The sequence below is a fragment of the Haliotis rubra genome, unplaced genomic scaffold (genome assembly GCF_003918875.1).
Source record: "Haliotis rubra isolate DU_JTF1 unplaced genomic scaffold, ASM391887v1 Scf359, whole genome shotgun sequence".
Classification (NCBI taxonomy): domain Eukaryota; kingdom Metazoa; phylum Mollusca; class Gastropoda; order Lepetellida; family Haliotidae; genus Haliotis; species Haliotis rubra.
In genome coordinates this window covers 220,002-241,901 of record NW_025767034.1, presented here as the reverse complement: position 1 = coordinate 241,901, position 21,900 = coordinate 220,002, and the positions used below count along the sequence as shown (strand labels likewise).

The 21,900-nt window shown below is 38.8% G+C and overlaps 1 protein-coding gene across 1 annotated transcript in view; it reads left to right on the top strand.

Moving 5' to 3' along the window:
* LOC124285321 (ras-related protein Rap-2c-like) overlaps positions 1-15,735 on the top strand; it is a 37,566-nt gene extending 21,831 nt beyond the window's left edge. The window contains exon 2 of the mRNA XM_046721531.1: positions 15,333-15,735. The gene's annotated coding sequence lies outside the window, so the exon portion shown is untranslated. The remainder of the gene's footprint in view (positions 1-15,332) is intronic.
* Positions 15,736-21,900: the final 6,165 nt, after the last annotated feature.

The following is a 21,900-nucleotide window of genomic DNA, read 5'->3' as shown; positions in this document are numbered from 1 at the left end:
TTCCTTACAACCTTTGTGTACCAAATTGTGATCCATCAAACTGAATCAACAGATATTCATTAGGCAGTGGGGTAGCCTAGTGGTTAAAGTGTTCGCTCGCCATGGCGAAGACCTGGTTTCGATTCCGCACATGGGTACAATGTGTGAAGCCCATTTCTAATGTCCCCAGTCGTGATATTGCTGGGATATTGCTGAAAGCGGCAAAGAAATATTCTCACTCACTCACTCACTCACTCACTCACTCACTCACTCACTCACTCACTCACTCACTCACTCACTCACTCACTCACTCACTCACTCACTCACTCACTCATTCACTCACTCGAATATATCTGACTTGTGTGTAAAATAACATTCAGTTATCCTCCAGGTGTGTTGATATGAGGTGAGGTGAGGTGAAATTGGGTTTAACGTCGTGCTTGAGAATATTTCGCTCATATGACGACGTTAATTGTTGATTCATTGATATGAGGCATAGTGAAAATCTATTCAAGATTGTTGTACTTACATAGTAAAGTACATGCTTGTGGCTGATTGCTTTTTTACTGGTCAAGATTTATGCTATATTCGTAGTAGTAGTCCATTGTGATACCTTGTGACAGACCTGACACGTTTTATACTCGGGAAAGTGTGTTGAGTTTTATATACAATTATAACTGTATTATATTACAAGACTTCAGTATAAACCAAAGAAATATTCTGTGATTCTCCGGCATGAAGGGACGAGCAGCATCCCTCCCTTGCCTTCAGTGTTGTCCAGTAGCACACATTCAACTGAAGCTTGCTTACAGAGCTAGTTATGTAAACACTAGTTGTGTGACAAGCATTTCCTGAATGTATCTCTCACTGGCCTTCATCATGGCTGTATTTACACTTGACGGAATATTCCTGACAACTAGTCATAGATAAAGATAATGAGTGTTTATCTGTGAAGGGATACTTCATAGGCGGGGTAAACCAGATGAAATTCACGACTTATGAGGTTGTAGCATTCTTGTGGTTCTGTGGTTCAAGGTTGCAGTGATGTTCTGGTACTCTGTTTTGTAGGGCAGGAAAAGGGGCATCATGATTCAATGTTTTCAAATTTTTCAATATGCTGTTACAGTGAGAGTCTGTTGTAGATTCTATGTTGTAATTCAGCAATGATTCACCACAATACAGTTCTACAGTTCTATGCCATGGTCATGATGCAAGAAACAATGTCAACCGCTCAGATTTAGGGGTTTGTGCTCAATATTTCTGAGAATGCCATCACTTTGAGTTAAACCAAACTCACTCATGATATCGCTGAAATACTGTTAAAGTGGTGCTAAACCCAACTCGCTCACTCACTCATGATATTGCTGAAATACTGTTAAAGTGGTGTTAAACCCAACTCACTCACTCACTCATGATATTGCTGAAATACTGTTAAAGTGGTGTTAAACCAAACTCACTCACTCACTCATGATATTGCTGAAATACTGTTAAAGTGGTGTTGAACCCAACTCACTCTCTCACTCATGATATTGCTGAAATACTGTTAAAGTGGTGTTAAACCCAACTCACTCACTCACTCATGATATCGCTGAAATACTGTTAAAGTGGTGTTAAACCCAACTCACTCACTCACTCACTCATGATATTGCTGAAATACTGTTAAAGTGGTGTTAAACCCAACTCACTCACTCACTCACTCATGATATTGCTGAAATACTGTTAAAGTGGTGTTAAACCCAACTCACTCACTCACTCATGATATTGCTGAAATACTGTTAAAGTGGTGTTAAACCCAACTCACTCACTCACTCATGATATTGCTGAAATACTGTTAAAGTGGTGTTAAACCCAACTCACTCACTCACTCCTCATGATATTGCTGAAATACTGTTAAAGTGGTGTTAAACCAAACTCACTCACTCACTCATGATATTGCTGAAATACTGTTAAAGTGGTGTTGAACCACTCACTCACTCATGATATTGCTGAAATACTGTTAAAGTGGTGTTGAACCACTCACTCACTCACTCATGATATTGCTGAAATACTGTTAAAGTGGTGTTAAACCAAACTCACTCACTCACTCATGATATTGCTGAAATACTGTTAAAGTGGTGTTAAACCCAACTTACTCACTCTCATGATATCGCTGAAATACTGTTAAATTGGTGTTAAACCAAACTCACTCACTCACTCATGATATTGCTGAAATACTGTTAAATTGGTGTTAAACCAAACTCACTCACTCACTCACGATATCGCTGAAATACTGTTAAATTGGTTTTAAACCAAACTCACTCACTCCCTCACCCAAGATATCACTGAAATACTGTTAAAGTGGTGTTAAACCAAACTCACTCACTCACCCTGCTGTGTGGGTGAAACGAATATTTTAAGAGCTGATGATAGTCAATGGGGTAGGATACACCAGATACGAGGAAGTCTATATTTTCAGCTTCAGCCCTGAGGACACACATCAGCTCAGTATGTTAATATTCTCGTTACTCAGCTGGTTGACTTGAAGTTAAATATTTATGCTTGTAATCATATAGGGAGACAAGTAGGTAGACATGATCTATTTCTGTACAACTGGATGATGCAGAGGCACAGCATGAAATTAGAACACCTTTGAAGATGTCCGTTTTCAAAGCCTTGTTCACTTTACCGATTGCAGAACTTATTAAACTACAGTAAATACATTTGGTCTAATGAAGTATTTTGCGATCATTGAATGGTCTGGTTCAGACTCGATTATTTACAGACCGCCGCCATGGAGCTGGAATATTGCTGAGTGTGGCATTAAACAACAAACTAACAGTGTACTTTGTATTGATAGAAATTAACACGACAAACCTATGCAATAACAGCAATAACATGTAGGAGTGAGTGAGCGAGTGAGTGAGCGAGTGAGTATGGTTTTATGCCACTTTAGCAATATTCCATCAATATCATGGCAAGGCACACCAGAAATGGGCTTCACACATTATACCCATGTGGGGAATCGAACCCAGGTCTTTAGCGTGACAAGCAGACGTTTTAACCGTTAAGCTACCCCACTGAAACATACCCAGGAGACTGTTAGAATAACTTAAACATTAGTGATATTGGATAGAGGGGCTAGTGCTGTCAGGCTTTTTGACCAATGACAATTGGTCTTCAGTAACCAATCTTTGTCGTAAGAGGCAACTAACGGGATCGGGTGGTCAGGCTCGCTGACTTGGTTGATACATGTCATCGGTTCCCAATTGCATAGACCGATGCTCATGCTGTTGATCACTGTTTTGTCTGGTCTAGACTCGATTATTTACAGACAACTACCATATTGCTGAGTGTGGCATTAAACAGCAAATGTACCAACCGTGTAGTTGATGTGATTTCCACCCTAAATGCTCCCAGTTATATGTTCGATGAGTCATCTGATGCAACAGGGGAAGGCTAGTGGTTAAAGGGTTCGCTCATCACGCTGAAGATCCGAGTTTAATTCCCCACATGGGTACAATGTGTGAAGCCCATTTCTGGCGTGCCCCTGCTGTGATGTTGCCGGGATATTGCTGAAAGTGGCATAAAACTAAACTCACTAACTAACTAACTAACTAACTCAACTAACTAACTCACTCACTCACTCACTCACTCACTCACTCACTCACTCACTCACTCACTCACTCCTCACTCACTCACTCACTCACTCACTCACTCTAATGCAACATATTTTTATCAGTCCGCACTAGTATCTGTGCTAAACTTTAGTCCAGGTGTGTATTCAGTAGGTAGACGCTGTTTACGTAGCCTGCGTAAGGTGACAATGGACATGATGGATGCTTTACCAGTGGGAACCTGAGAAAACAATTTCTTGCAGTCATCTACTCTATATTGAGTGTTTCTATGGGAAATTGCCCTGTGATTGACTGAATAAAAACAAGAGTTGTTTATATATAGAGTAAATAACTACTGTTGTCTTTGTCTGTGAGATTGTGCTAGGTCGGAGAAGGTTGGGATATCATCATCTATCATTGGTTATATTGGGTTTGTTGTACTGGCCTGTCATTATTACCGGTTGACCTGTTTTCTGTATTTGTAATGTATTACACATAATATTTCCTTCCTTTTCATTTAAAATTTCAAATTTATTTTTACATTTTATGAATAGAAGTACTTCGGCAGTTTTATGTTGATTAAGATCCTATGAAGATCTGGTCAGAACCGGTTAGAACGGGTTTTCAGTCCATGTCATGATTTTGCTTTTGTTTCTCTGCATAACTAAGATCACCAAAATGTGAGAAGAAACTGTATCCTAATTGTGAACTTTTGACTAAGAAGGTATTCATCATGTGTGAGTGAGTGAGTTTGGTTTTATGCCGCTTTTAGCAATATTTATTCCAGCAATATCACGACAGGGGACACCGCTAGATTCTATAAAATATGAAATTGAAAATATTGAGCAATATTGATATATTGAGAAAATATTTAACATATTTAAAAAAAACCAAACATTGTTGATAAATCTTTGTTTAGGCAACAAACACTGACTTTAAATGTAAATTGTGTGATTGTTGTTTAATGATCCAGGTTCAAATTGGTCTTCAGCAACCCATGCTTGTCGTAAGATGCACTGAACATGATTGGATGGTCATATAATGCTTAGATAAGTATTCATGCTGTTGATCAATGGATTGTCTGGTCTGGTTTCAATTATTTACAGACGGCCGCCATATTGCTGGAATATTGCTGAGTGTAGCAATAAACAACAAACAAACAAAACAAAACTACAGATATATTAAGCCTAACTCGTAAGTTAAATTATCAGAGTTCCGATTGCCGTAGCAGTATACTGGCATGTATTCCACACTCCCAAACTTGCTCTAGTACGTGATACAACAAGCATACTCCACTGTTGGACATTCTGTATGTGTTTAATCATTATGCTGGTTGCTGTGTAAGTCAGTGAGGACGTATAATTTGAAGCTCACAGTGAGTAAAGTTCATAACTTTATTTGCATTTTGAATTTGACCTGGTTACAGAGACCTTGCAGTCTTCCAACTCAAAAAAAGTATATTACATCCTGTTTAAGTTCATTTGTAAATGGGAGATGTTTTTTTTTTTTGTTCTTTTTTAAATGACTAGTTTATTAATAGTTAAGTGCAACAATTTTATGCTTGTGGCATAAAATGTGGAAATTACCATGATGGTTTTTGCTGTGATGTAACTCGAGAACACGACGCAGCATGTTTGGAGATGCATGATGCAGTTAGCAAGAGTTTGATGCTGTCAGGCAGTTTATTTTAACTCTATTAACTGTTACATGTAGGCTCATTCCAACAGTATTAAGTTGTCACATTTGGAATCGTGTTTAGTTCCAAGCAGCAAGATAGCCAAAATAGTTACACCCTGGGTTATGACTCAACTTCATATATATTATGTTTTGAAAACTGATGCATCGGTAGGCATGTTGTGTATTATATCACCACATAGTTTTATGAAATCTGCAATGCTCCAGTCATGTTTTACACAACCAGCATCAGATATTATATAATTACAGACTGGTGATGAGGTCAATACCTGTTTTTATGGACCCGCGAAAAGCGATATTGACCGAGGACGAAGTTCGAGGTCAATATTGCTTTTCGCGGGTCCATCAAAACAGGTATTGACCAAATTCGCCAGTCTATAATTGTTTTATTATGTAATTACCGAAAAAAAGCTTCTAAAATCCAAAACATGTCCATTTAGTCAAGAAAAGTAATTTTACTTTCACTACAAACCAATAACGCTATGTCAACAATACTGTGACATGTAAACAATAGAATGACGTCATAGCTTGACGTGAATGACGTCATAGATTGACGTCATAGTAACTCAGGTCAATATGACTTTTGGTCGGATCTGGGTTGGAGTCAATATGTTTTTCTGTCGACGGTCACGTGACCGCCTCTAGACCAATCAAGGTAGCTCGGAAAAATATGCTTGCATAATAAACATTATTATGCTGTCAGATTTGGAATTGTGTTTTGTTATAACCAGCAAGGCAGACCAAGTAGTTACGATTGTGGATGTTGCAATGCTTCTGACACAATGAAAGACACCAATGAGTTGAGTGAGTGAGTGAGTATGGTTTTACGCTACTTTTAGCAATATTCCATCAATATCCTGGCAGGGGACACCAGAAATGGGCTTCACACATTATACCCATGTGGGAATCAAACCTGGGTCTTCAGCATGAAGAGTGAACGCTTTAACCACTTGGCTACCCCACCGCCCGCACCAACTAAATCATTGCGGCAATGAGAGTGTATACTTCTTAAACTCTGCAAAATTCCACTATATTGTACAAATTGTTGTGCCTGTTGTTACAACAATCCAGTTGTAATAACCTTATTTTGATCAGCACTAACAGCAAGCATGGAGTACCTTGGTACTACTCTTCCTTATTCCATATTCTTCGTCATGATTCCTGACCACCTCCGTGGTGTAGTGGTTAGAGAGTCAAAGTTGGAGAGCGGAAGGTCCTAGATATGTGATGGGTTCGATCGATTCCCGTGTCATACCAAAAGATGTTAAAATATGGTACTTGTTGGTCCCTGCCTGGCGCTCGGCATTAATGGGTACAACAAGGACTGGTTGACTCGGAATCAGTATAATGTGTCTGGGTGGGGTATTCATGCTTTACTGCGGCATGGTATCTCAGTGGGCTAGCACTATAAAACCAGCTTCAGTCTGGACTAGTACAAGCAGATGCACATACACATACACACACATGCACGTCGTCATATGAGCGAAATATTCTCAAGCACGACGTTAAACCCAATTCCACCACCACCACCTCCTCATGATTCCTGCGAATGTTGTGCCACTGCTGGAATCTCAATGTGTGTCAAGAAATTTTGAAAAATTAAAGATTGTCAGATATTCGTTAATCCAAAGTTATATATTTTATGAGTTTTTTGTTGGGCGGTGGGGTAGCCCAACGGTTAAAATGTTCACCCATCTCGCTGAAGACCCGGGTTCGATTCCCCACATGGGTACAATGTGTGAAGCCCATTCCTGTTGTTCCCCACCATGATATTGCTGAAATAATGCTAAAAGTGGCGTAAAACCATATTCACTCACTCATTATGAGTTTTGGGTAAAATTTACAGCTGATATGTTTTTCATAACCATTTTGACAAAAGCCTGATATTAGATGCAGTACCACTATTGACATCGTGTTGTTTTCATTAATTTGTGTAATCGTTCAGTACAGGTGAGCTAAAAATGGTTGAAATTACATTTTTAGGAGTTTTTACCTGAGGATTAGTAGTTGTTGGATGATTTATTACAATTATTATTTGGTGTGGATATATATCAATGTGTCATGGCAATACTGCCTTGAAGGAACCTGGCGTCCATTATTAGTCTTCCATTTGTGAGAAATTCTTTCCTACAGTGAACGAGATAAGCCAGTGACCACTGATCTGTACGTGGTATGTGAGATGACCACACAGAGGGTTGACCTTGTTGTCCTGTCAGACCTGTGTCAGACAGAGGCAATGTGGAATCTGTTTGTAGAGGGTCCAGATTGATGGATGCCTTAGATTGCCTGCCACACCAGGCTTTGTAGACAAATCACAAAGTGAGGCTTACATGGGACAGGTATGTCCGACAGACATTGTTGGCAGGGGGGATTGAGGCAGAACATGGGAGGGGGAGGGTGGGGAGTAGAAGAAGATTGTGGAGACAAATCCATGAATGTTTTTTGGAGGACAGTGGCCTTTAGGTAAACAAATTATGGGACAGTTTGGGAGGAGTGATTAGGACGACATTATATGGTTTGAAGAATGATGATAATATCTTTATGGATATATACAACTTCTTTATTCTGTGAAAGGTGACATTTCGACATATATTCTAACTTTCTTGACAACGACATTAGAATCTATGTCGAAACATCGCCTTTCAAGTAGTAAAGAAGTTGCATATCCATAAAATTATTGGTAAGACTCCACCCGTATCCCCCCTAAATTTTAACGATGTGGAAAAATTTCTTTGAGAGGCATTTTTAGAAGTTGGATATATATGTCTTTCAGTATGTTCAGATTCACTTAAAGAAACATGTTAAAATATATATATTCAGGTGATATGATTTGACTAGAATGAAATTTAAGGGGGGATACGGGCGGAAGTCTTTCTGAGAATTTGTGGGCACAAGTCCATGAATGGTTTTTGGAGGACAGTGGCCTTTAGGTAAACAAATTATGGGACAGTTTGGGAGGAGTGATTAGGATGACATGGGGTTTGGGAATATTATTAGGTGGACATTGGGGTAAGATGGGGGACATGTATTGGTGACAGGTTTTGAATTTAGGCTGGTAGAGTTTGAAAATATGGGTGAGTGTAGAGTCTGGCTAAAGATGGGGACATGTGAGGTTTTTGTTGGGTAAGTAAGGGAACAGTTTGCAAAATAGGCAAGGAGTGAATTTGGGAGGGTAGGTGATGGTATGTGCACAGGAGTGAAGAGGGTGTTGAGACAAGTGAAGGGATAGAAGGGGCAGAAAGGTGAGGGTGTTGGTGTGGGGCTTGTGGAGGGCAAGGAGCGAGTTTGGGAGGATAGGTGATGGTATGTGCACAGGAGTGAAGAGGGTGTTGAGGAGACAAGTGAGGGGATAGAAGGGGAGGAAAGGTGAGGGTGTTGGTGTGGGGCTTGTGGAGGGAGGTAAGCAGTGTGAGGTTGGGAGTACAGGCTGGACGATCTGGCAGGGTTGAAAAAGAAACCAAGATGAAAATTGAACACATATACACCTTTTGTGTAAACTTACCACCAAGGTTCCATATATTAGTTCAGAGCCTACTGGGGCCACTGTGAAGAAAGCCTGTGATGTCTGTGTCAAGGGTATGAAAACATTTGAAAGAAGCCATTTACACCTATAAACTTGTAAAAGGCAGGTAAACGCCTAACCTGATTAGCATATGCTATAGATGGCCGCTCCACAATGGCTGATTGAGGCTTGTGTAGATGCATGTAATTGGAAATGCAAATTGTTGAGCATGTGTCAAGTGTGAATTTGTTTACTGGGAAGACAAGGGACAGAGAGAATACTAATACTGGCCTCATGCCAGTATATATTCCTGGCCTGTCCCGGGAGTGTTTGTCTCAGGGAGTTGACATAACCAGTGTATGTGGCAGACTGTTCAGGCTTGATGGATGTGAATATGCTGTGGAGTCAGATATTGTGGCCAGTTGTGGTATTTAACAGGTTCAAGAGGCATGTCTTTGGATGGTTATCAAACTGTCCTGGGCCCCGTTCCACAAAGCCATCGTAGCGCTACGACAGTCGTAAGTCTATGTTACAGTATGGGAGTTACGATCATCTTAGAGCTACTACTGTCGTAAGTCTATGTTACAGTATGGGAGTTACGATCATCTTAGTGCTACTACAGTCGTAAGTCTATGTTACAGTATGGGAGTTACGATCATCTTAGTGCTACGACAGTCGTAAGTCTATGTTACAGTATGGGAGTTACGATCATCTTAGTGCTACAATCGCTCTGTGGAACGGGGCCCTAAACAGTTGACAGGTGTACTTTGTTGTCTTTGTGAGTGTATTCATGAGGATCTTATAGCAACTGATTTACTGATGTTTGATAATTAGGATGTATTTGTAACCAGTGTACTTACCGAGTCCATTTTGTTCACTTTCAGTCCATACTATCAGCGTTAGTGGGTATTGGCTACTGTCATTCATTACATATTATTCAGTCAGTCAGTATTTTCTAAAATTAGTCCTCATTATTGACTGGTTCTGTATTGTTGCCTGTCAGTTTTTTTTGTCCATGGTCAGTCCAAATTGTCCACAGTAAATAATTTATATCCACTGTCTGTCCATATTGTCCTCTGTCAGGACTTACTCTTCATAGTCATCTTTCCCGGTGTCAGGGGTTTTCGACGATGTAAGACAAAAACGTATTTTTTATCTGTAATACCATTTAAAGTTTATATTTTACTAACCTTGAGTGATAAAGGATATATTCATCTATTTCACACAAAAATATCAAGTGTTCCCTACAAAAATAGTGTTGTTGGCATCGTATCGGCGAAACTGTTGCCGCTCGTAACATGTGGGTATTTTGTATGGGTTTTCGAAGATGAGCCATACTTTTTGCTCCGCACTGCGAGGGAGAGTTGTGATCACATGGCTTCCAATTTATAAATTGCCTGTCACCTACAGACGACTGATCTAACTGAATTTTCGCTTTCTATTTTTTGTTATAAAGGCAACTGATTTTGCATCTAAAGTGGTAAATAATATTGATGTTTGTTTCCCTTTTATATAACTTTACTTCCCGATTTCCATTGTCAATAAAACTTCTCACGACAGCGACTGGGCACCCGCCCTACCAGTGAAACTGTTTGTGCACTCCGATCGCACACATACTCCCCCGATATAGCGCGTGCAATGCAATCGTCGAAATCACCAGAACGTCGAATTTAGCTCATGTTGGGATATATTGTCCACTGTCTACTTTGTCCAATCATGCATTATTGTCCGACAGTCCATATTTGTCAAAATAATTGCCAAAATTACTTTTAAGTTAGACTCACTATCCCATATTGTCCACGATCATGCTTCTGTGATACATGTCAGCTGGTTGTACCTACCAACAAACAGGGATATAAACAGTAACATATAAAAGTCAGGCTCCCTTGAAGGACTTGTGTCTGTGGTTGCAGATACAGGACTTGTGTCTGTGATACATGTCAGCTGGTTGTACCTACCAACAAACAGGGACATAAAGCAAGCGAGGACCATGTGTCTGTGGTTGTAGATACAGGAGGACCATGTGCCACCAGGGAGCTGTTGATGTAAAGCGTCATGTATAGTACACAAAGGGCTCCACTCATTTAGTGACCTATGAATATGTAGTGTCACAGCTTTCATAGGTTGTCCCTCTAACTGTTACACACTAAGGCTGACTTGAAAACAGGCATGGCACTCTCTCACTTGTTGAAGTGAACGGTTTTGTTAATACATGTCCAAACCATGAACAAATACAGTGAACTGAAAAAAACCAGTACGATATACTATCTTGTAAAATACTAAAATATCATGTCCTGTAAACATTGGGATATCATTACTTGTAAAATATGAATATAACTTTAAGAAAAACATAAAGGTTCCTTTATCGGTAAAATCTTCTGGATTGTTGTATATAGTGAAATGATGGGTCATTACTATATGGTATTCATGATGACAATGTAGACAACAGTATCCATCAACAGGCTTATAATGTCGTATTTTCTTGATGAGTCTTTATTGAGCAATTGAGACAATAACAAGGACGCCAAAGACCCAGGTTGGATTCCCACATGGGTACAATGTGTGAAGCCCATTTCTGGTTTCCCCGCCGTGATATTGCTGGGATATTGCTAAAAGCAGCGTAAAATTAATCAATCAATCATTCAATCTCACTCGCTCTCTTTTTTTCTTTTTTTTTCTCTGTTTCTCCCTCTCTCTCTCTCTCTCTCTCTCTCTCTCTCTCTCTCTCTCTCTCTCTCTCTCTCTCTCTCTCTCTCTCTCTCTCTCTCTCTCTCTCTCTCTCTCTCTCTCTCTCTCTCTCTCTCTCTCTCTCTCTCACTCACATACTCACTGACTGTAACAGTCAAAATGTAACTGTAAATGTTGAAATATAATTATTTCCTGTTACACTACATTGTTATTGGGCATGGGGAGATAGGTAAAGCTTGTTTACAAAACACGTGATGAAGATGTTCATGTCTTGTATTGTTAAGGCGTAGTGAGAGTACTTCTGGGAGTGGGATAACTACGTCAGTTATGACATCAGCATCAGCTACTGAATGGGCTGAGTGTGTAGTATGTGTATGTATTTCATAGGTGTGAAATATTTCACACATTACAGAAATTGTCCTCAGGCTCAAGCTGCTGTACCTGACCTACTAACCTTCAGTAAACAAATGATTAGTCAAGTGACGACAGTCACGACTAGAAATTATCGCCCTGTGAATAAAATACCTTTGGGTGGTAAGGCCATATATAAAACTTTTCTTGTTTCCCATTGCTGCCCGACCCAAAAATTCAACCCGACCCTAAGATTGGTTTAAAAAAATTTACTAGAGAAAATGCAACTTTGACCTGCAAAATGTGCATGATTTTTTTACACATTTATTAGTGTGCATGTTGAGCAATTTTTATAACATGCCATGCTTAATGTGCCACAATATTATTACCCCCTTCAATAATACAGAGAGTGTCTGCTAGATTTAGTTTTAATTCTCAGCTCCATGGGAAATATAGGTTGCCTGTGATGTGCTATAAGGTAACTTATACATTACTATCTCATCCCACTTGGTACCCATTCACTGTTGGGTGAACACAGGCATGTTTCAAACAAAGTCCCTTGTACTTCAGTATCTGTTTTCATGGTAATACATACGCAGAGTTTATATATAATTTTACACACTTAAAATATGTGGGTAAAATTATGGTTGAATTATTATTTGCCTATTGGTGTAAATGTTGTTTTCTTGTTAATAATTAACATGTAAGGTATGTTATATATGAGATTATACTTTCTCAGTAAAGTAAAACTTCTAGTACTTTCTTAATTTGAGTCTCGTCCTGGATTCGAACCCATAGTCTCAGAATCAGGCACCTAATCGTCAGCACATGAAGTCGGACATCTAACCCACTCAGCCACCGCAGCTTCCACACAACTGGAAGTCGGACAACTTGTAGTGAAGTTCACACACTTTGTGTATCCCTCTAATAAGTGTTGGTGTTTTTTTCTGACAAGAAATTGGAGGTTTACTTTAAAAGTTGGAATGTGGAACATCATATTCTGACTGGTTTAATTCTTACGACGGTGATGTCCCTCACTATCAGATGGTTGTATTTCTGGATAATTATGTCGAGCAGTCATACTGGTAGCATAACTTTACATACTCTGGTTCCTGTAGCAGATGAAGATAGTTGTGAGGAAACCAGCAGGGTGTACAGTAAAGCAGATTTGTTGACAGGAAGACAGTATCTGGTTGAGTTACATGTCTGCTGTTATCAGAGCACAGGAAAGGAACGCCATTGATAGTCGGATATGCTGCTGAGTTGGCGAGTTCTAACAGCCATGGTGGCGTGCGGATTGGTGTGCTTGGGAAATAAAATCGTTTGATTTTGCAAGAAACATTGAAAATATTCCCAAGGCATAAATGAAATGGTCTGATCTATGACATGAATTATTTCAAATTGGATGCAAAAATGTAACATATATTTAAGAAATGTTAGGAATATGTAGTAAGACTTTAATGTGTTGCAACATGTAGACTAGTAGGAAACAGATGTCAGATGTGGTTATAGGAAATAGCAGAGAAATGTGACTACAGCGAGTGGGGACCCTTTTCATGTCTGTGATTATTGAGTTTGTCTGACAAGTTTTACAGTTTTGTAAAGTATACTACTAGAAGAGTAGTGGATCTCCAGACTGTTTCATGTTGCTGTAGTTAATCAGTGTTGGCATATCTCCTTGTCACCAATACATGGCAAAATAACTGTTGTATTATAAAAAAATTGGGGCGGTGGGGTAGCCTAATGGTTAAAGCGTTGGCTCGTCATGCCGAAGACCCGGGTTCGAATCCCCACATGGGCACAATGCGTGAAGCCCATTTCTGGTGTCCCGCCGTGATGTTGCTGGAATATTGCTGAAAGCGGCGTTAAACCAAACTCAGTCAGTCAGTCAGTCAGTCAAATACATGGCAGAATAACTGTTGTATTATCAAATAAATTGAGTAGTTAACTATATTTTAGTAGTATATGTGTGATAGTATGATACAGGGAAACTTTCTGTTAATGAGTGAGTGAGTATGGTTTTACGCCACTTTTAGCAATATTCCAGCAATATTCCAGCAATAACGTAATCCACGAAACAAGGTGATGTCACATTTTGTGTGCATTATTGCAAATGGCTTCAATACACAAACGTTTCATTCATGAGTGGAATATTATGCATTTTCAATTTGCTGAATCAATGAATAAAATCGGTGAGAATACAAAATGAAATCGTGAATTTAAAAATATCATTTGCTTGTTTCTGCCTTTCTGTGAATCAACATTGAAGAGAAGCATCACTTATGAAAAGATTTCGGTGAAGGTTTCAGGTGATTAATGCAACTTACGTATTACCTAATATGCTACAACACAGAAAAGGTACTAAACTTAAAAATGTGTAATGGGGTATATCTGTAATACGTTGCAGATCTATTAATTTACCCTACATCATGCTTGTTGGACATGTCATTTCCACCCCTGACTTTAGAAAAGTTGCTTTACAAAAATGAAAATGAATCACTGATGTAATAAGCTCTTCACACATGTATACACTCACGTAACCTTGATTCGTGGATGTAGGGGAAGTGCAGTGAAAATCATAATTCTTCCCATTTCACCTCCCTGTATCTAGTCGTGTTCCGATGATCGAAAATAACTGAAAATCGATCGAAAGAAGGATTACAAATAATTATCGATTGTGAAAAAACGCATTTTCTATTAATCGGAATTTGGTTGTTTAAGTGTGACACACTTGAATGAAGTTAACTAACCATTAAATTTGACAAATATTCATGAACAAACATGCGCTCAACTGCGTAAAGCTATGCGAATTGTAAAATTTTAACCACTTTTATTGTTTAATTACAATTCCAGTGTCTTTCTTGCATGCGGCATTTCATTGCATGACAGTATTAGTTATAAAAAACATTTATTAGAAAAACCCTGGGGAAAAACCCAGGTAAATTTGGTGATTACATTAAAAATGTATATATTTTGATTATATTCGATAATCATTCACCACAATCCTCCGATAATCGATAGTGGATTTGGTTTCTGATTCCCAACACTACTTGTATCCATGACAACACAATGGCAGCAAGTGACCATGCTGAGGATTTATTAAGTTCAGTATATAGAAAATGGGATATGCATGTACGTCACTGTCAAACACATTACCCCCCAATGTGTCGTTATAGGTGTTGGAGGTGTCGCAGTGCTAATACCTGTATTGCAGTATAGTGAAGGACAATATTTTTCCAATACACAGCCCCATAAGCACATAACGTTTACTTTTGTTTTCACTATCTTATGACTACTGTTGTTTTTATTGTAAATATATTGTAAAATTTGTTAGTTATTTTGTGTTGTATGCTGTCTGTAAAAGTCATTGACCTTGCTGGAAACCAGAAGCAGAGTCCAGAAAATAGCTGGAGCCGGTAATGGTTCTGATGGAACCACCAATAAACATTTGAGACTGCCTGTGACTTTAATCATAATAGTTCTTTGCTAGCTGGCTTTTGACTGTTTTGTCTATCTCGTTTCAGGCACGATTATGGACGTGACAATCTACTCCAAAGTCACATGATCAAGACATGTGATTACCTCAACAGTGTGCGAGAGCCCGCCTAAAGATGGCCAACACAGAGCTGAAGTCAATGTTTTGGAGCAAGAAAATTCACCGACGAGTGTATTTTGTGTTGTTGCAAGTGTGAACATATTTAACTGACCTGTTTTGTGGCAATATTGACAGTGATTAATTCCCATGATGAATAAGCCAGATGTCATGTGATGCTGTGGATACGATGATCGTTGCCCCAGGTTACGGCCACTGTTACCATGGAAACAAGAACCGAACCTGGATGGACCCAACTAACGCACCATGGAACCTACCCTTTGTTATTCTCCAGGAGGATTAACAAATTTCCATTCATTAAAATTCCAATGATATTCATTATCATGTCATAACGTGTCCGACTGTTTTCTAGGTATATGTAGCGGCCGTCACCTTGTAGCTTTGTACATGCATGGTGGCATAGAGAGCATGGAGTGTCAAGTATCTAGTTAACATTTACCTTCATTTGTACCATTGCCATGGAAACATATATTCATTGATCAATATAGTCAATATAGAAATGGATCCTTCTTTTAATGGTGGGGGCATGGGTGGCCCAGTCATCTCAGGCACCAATATTACCTGTTCAGAGTTGCCTCCCTTGGGTACCACGGAACCTTTGTGGGTTTGAATCTTGGTGGACCCTGATTATATGTCTAGGTTTGTCATCACTATTACCATGACTGGGTTTCATCAAAGTGGTTAATATCTTAGACCTGTGTCACTGTCTCCAACACTCAGCAGACAGGCCATTATAACATTTGTATACTGATCAAATCAGTGTTAAGCCCAACTCGCTCACTTTCAAATGGTTAAAGTATACAAAACATGATTACCATTACATCAGTGCAAATGGGGAATGATACTGAGCCAAGCTTTTATCTGGATTGATACGTCTCATTTACATTTGTTGTCTGTAGGCTACAATGTGTCTATTGGTAGATTTTATTCTAAAAATTACCAAAAATATGCAGTCATTTTATTCTTATGTTAGGGGTTATATCAAGGCATCTGTGGACATATGAAGCATGAATGTTTACCAGGACTAGTTTCAGGGTATTACGGTCAGTGGGGTAGCTTAGTGGTCAAGGCACTAACTTGTCATGCCTTAGACCTTGATTTTATCCCCACATGGGTACGTCAAAATCCTATCTGGGATTTGTTAATGTTGAAACCTTGATTTTTGAACTAAGACACCCTGAGGAATGAAGCCTGTAATGATTATTATTTAATTAATCCATTTGGAACAGTAAGGGTGCCGACCCACTTTAAGTATACTGGATGACGAGGTCTGTTTAGTTATATATGGGTAGGTGGGGTAGCCTAGTGGTTAAAGCGTTGGCTCATCACGCTGAAGACCTGGGTTCGATTCCCCACAGGGATACAATGTGTAAGGCCCATTTCTGGTTTCCTCCGTAGGTGTATTGATGTACTCAAACACTGATGTACAGGTGTATTGATGTACTGATGTACAGGTGTATTGATGTACTCATACACTGATGTACAGGTGTAGTGATGTACTGATATACAGCTGTATCTATGTACTGATGTACAGGTGTATTGATGTACTCATACACTGATGTACAGGTGTAGTGATGTACTCATACACTGATGTACAGGTGTAGTGATGTACTGATGTACAGGTGTATTGATGTACTCATACACTGATGTACAGGTGTAGTGATGTAGTCATGCACTTATGCACAGGTGTACTGATGCACAGGTGTACTGATGTACTGATGTACTCATGCACTGATGTACTCTTGATAAATAGTTTCCACCAACCATGTAAAATCGACATGAACCTGAAACCTGTATCTAGAATTCAATATTTTATTGTCCATTGTTATCCACAGATATGCAGTTTTACCTGTAGTTGGGCATCAGGACATTAATTGTACTGAGTATGAATATATGCATCATATTGTCACAATATGTGTTGACGGAATTGACATAGACTGAAACCTGTTTTAGAGCTGCATTCAAACAGCACGACTCCTTGACAAGTGTTTCTAGGAGTAATCGTCATAGCAACAGATAAGTGTAACAAGATAACTGAATGTTTTGATAAGTAAATAATGTACAGTTAAGCAAGACCCACTCAAGGTTATGTAAAACATGGCACTGCAGACAATCAGCTAGTCATCAGCAGTAAAGCAAATATAGCAGAAAGGAAGCAATTATTTTTAAGGACAACACTATAAAACAGGCACATTACTGTCTCTCAGATGTGAAAAAAATAGTCCAACAGTTTGGCAAATGATAGTCCACCACATAAGTATATGCCCAACAGATAAAAAAATAATTGTCCATTAGATAAGCAAATTTTAGTCCCACAGATAGGCAAATAACAGTCCATACAATGATTTTTGAAAATTAAGATGCGCAAACTTGAGATATATTTCTGTTGGACAATTGAAACTGCATTGATCTGTGCAGTCCTTGACAACAGTGGTGGTGGATTGTCTGCCCATCTTTGTTTGCTTGCTGCTGACTAACTGTACTGGCATGAACTTCACTTGCACTATGTCACTCGCCCCTGTATTCCGATACTGAATGTGAATGAATTTACTGTTACACGGGAGAACCCCGACTGTCCACACCAATTGTTCATAATTTAGCAGTAAGCGAATATTGATCAGACAGTGACTTAAAATAACAGCAGCCCACTGCTATTTCTGCTTGTCACGGTCCAGAGGACCAGCAGTTTTGTTAACCCTAACTTTTCATCAAGTACTGAAGCAAGCCAATATTTTCTGTAGCATGACATTAAGATGGATATATGCGGTAGTTGCCATGGTGAATGCCTTGCAGGTGCTTGTTGAATTGAATGACTTTCAGTTAGCCAATATGAAAATATATAGATTGAAATGTGCTTCATTGCATGATGGTGGCAATATGTCTGACATGGATATCTGTAGAGTAGATCCCTAACAATGAATATATTTAACTATCATAACACATGCCTAGGATGTAGACTTTTTTCCTACTGACGTTAACGATTGTGATTCTAGTAGTGCAGTTGGAAAGTGATTAAACTATTTTATCACTATCCCTATTTTATAGTGATTTTATCAGTTTCGTAATGTAATGGCTATTCTACATGTATATATTGAATTGAAAAAGTTAAGAATCATGACTATTTCAGGAATAGTCTTTCCTACAAAAAATAACCCTGAAAACAAAAATAATCCTTAACTGTTTGTAGGTCAGAGTAATTTTGCCCTCGGTTGGACACAGCACCAGGTAATGGTCTTTGATAATTGTTGGGCTGCCACACTATGGGATAACCACTTACCTATATCACACACTGATTGTGTGGACTCTCCCACCCCCACTCTTGCCCCCACCCCACCTTGTATCAATAGCCCCAGCCACCTGTACACACTTGTATATAGTACAAGCATCAGTCAACTGATAATCTACCAAAATCAGCAGTGCCAAAGTATTTTATATTATGTTTTTTTCTTAACTTCAATTTTGTCATGTCATTTAGCTTGGAACTAAAATTGAAAGCTGAACAAATTTTATGGATTTATGTAATTGGCTGTCCGCATATTTACTGACTTCAGTGCTTGGTGTACATTGAGATGACTTTTGAGTGGTGAGACTGAATGGTAGTAATTTGATAGCTGCATCAATCATATTATTCACCAGCTAGTTCATATTTGAAGTTATTGCATCTCGATTCGTACTCTGCAACACAACCACATACAGGAGTCTTTTGTTTTAGGCCACAGATTCAGAGCATGATTATTGAAAAATCATGAACTGGGAACTGATTAATGAGAAATGTAAAATTTGTCAAATTTAGTTCAGTAGTATAAGCAAGGTACAGGTTGATTAACGAGTAAAATATAATCTGTTAAAATTAATGTTTAGTTGCATAAGCAAGAAAAGCAGCATTGTTGAAATCCACAAGTTCTTGTGTAGTGTTACTGAAATGCCTCTAGATTTTAGACATAGGTTTACTGTAGGCCATAAATTCATCAAAATTGAACTGATAATTGAGAAATATAAAGTCAGCTTCAGCTGTATGGTTAAGTAAAGCAGTCATTGTTGAAATCAGTTGTATTAGACATACTCCTATAGCTTTCATCGTGCCTTCGGTCTGGACAGCTTCATTATGCTTGGTACATGTGATACAGGATACATATGTGATATATACTTGTAATGCATGACTCACGTATGATATGTATCACATGTGTATAGTGTCATGTATCACATGTGTATCACGTATCACTGTACACACAAATGATCTCCGTGCAAACAAAGGAAAGGTCAAAATATTACTTCCCTTCAAATATTACCATTTTTGTAGCATCATATAATCGCTGTCATTATAACGACACAACTTAAAGGAAAATGGACAAGACAGCACCAGGGACATTTTAGACATTCTCAGAGGCAAGCATTTAGTCAACGGTATATGTTTATAAAAGTCTCTAATTTGGAATTAAAGCTATCCCAGGTCAAGTTATAATAATATCAACTTAATACATCCTGGCCTTGTCTCTGTGACTACGATTGACATTATTGCATTAAATGCAATGTGAGAACACCGAAATTCAGCAATCTATGAAACTTGCTACAGTTCCCTATTCAGCTCCACAAAATTTGTTTTGTCCAATTTTCTCACCAAAGGCACTTAGTCTGAGGCACTAGATAAATCCCTGCTGGCTTGTTTCAGGGTACCGTTGTCTTACCAGGAATGTTTTGTGAAGTATATGGGAGTATTTTGTCAACATTCCTTGAACCAAGCCCAGTTTGCAACAGTTGATAGTTTATTCCTTCGAGACATTATCAACAATGTTAAACCCCTTCCTTGTCTTTGTCTCAGCCTTTGTTTCAATACAGCCTTTCATCCCCGTAGTCTGTAGAAACAAGGGCAGATAACTCTAGATGCATTTAGTGACTAATATTGTAACTTCTGGAGCTTGATACTTATCCTGAGTGCCTCTCTAACAGAAAAATAATCATCATTTATAATTTGTGAGGGATGTGATTGACTAACATACATGGAGAGACTTTTTAAGTTTCATCAAAAGTCAGCTGAGATGGCGGAGGCATCAGTAACACCAAGCTAACTTCAGCCTTTGGTCTGCCTTGTCACCCTTAATGATATCACACAGACCCACGATGTAGGTGTACACACCAAGTCACAATAGTCCTCAAGTTGGTGTTCACTTGTACTAATTCAAAAAGTTCTTGCTAGAACAATTGCTTGTCCTTGAGATCGCTGACTTAGAAGTTTTGTTTCTGGCATGTCCCTGGACTCGGACTAGTGGTGGATTTGGGTGTGTGATGCCGATATCACTGAGATTGGTTTGTTTAAACACGGGGCAGTCGGGTAGACTAGTGGTTAAAGCTTTCACCCGTCATCCCGAAGACCTGGGTTCGATTCCCCACATGGGTATAATGTGTGATCCCATTTCTGGTATCCCCTGTCGTGATATGGCTGGGGGCGGTCGGGTAGCCTAGTGGTTACAGCTTTTACCCGTCATGCCGAAGACCTGGGTTCGATTCCCCACATGGGTATAATGTGTGATCCCATTTCTGGTATCCCCTGTCATGATATGGCTGGAATATTGCTAAAAGCAGCGACCAACCATACTCACTCACTCACTCATTGTTTAAACAGACAAGCCGGTCACAAAGTTTCAGTTGATTTGATGTAAATTTAAGTTTTGTTGAATTTGAGAACAAAACTGAAAATGGCAAAACTTGTTTGAAATATTGATGCTTGGAGATTGCTAGTCTCCCTACATTGTTCTGTTAATACCACAACTCTATGTCCTCTTGAACGTTATATGTTGGTCATCAGCTCATAAAACCAACTTCTGTGGTAGGACGTGCTACATACTCATATTTATTTTCACTACATACTGTTTGTTTGTTTATGTGTGTAACCAGCCAGTCACTGTGATGCTATTGTATGTAGTCCCGAAGAAATGATAATCAGTTTATTTCTAGAAAACAAATATTTACAGCTGTATACTTGGTTCAAATATGGTCTCATCTTTATCTTGTTTATTTCGACAACCACATGATCACATGATCTATCACATGACCTGTCACATGACTTAGTCTGTAACCAACTAATATATGTGTTTACTACTGGATGAAGAGTTTCATTAACCCTAATGGCTTGTTATGGAAGACTCATGTTTTTGACAGCATCTCCAAGATTTGATTTGGATATGCTGTCGTATTGAATTCATGTCTTGTAAATTTGAGGTGGCTTAAGAAATTTTGTAAATTTTCAAGATAATAAAACTGATGTCGTTGGTAAATTGGCTTCAGCAAAGTTGGTCCGGACTGACTTAGAAGTAAAATGTTTGCGACCAGTGATTCTAACAGCAAACAATAAGCACAAAATCAAATATGATTGGATTAAATTTGCATGTTCATTATTCTTCCATGTGGTTTGATATGATCGTAAAATGAATACTAATGATCCCATGTGATTGTGATACTATCAGCCGTGGCCTGACTAGTTG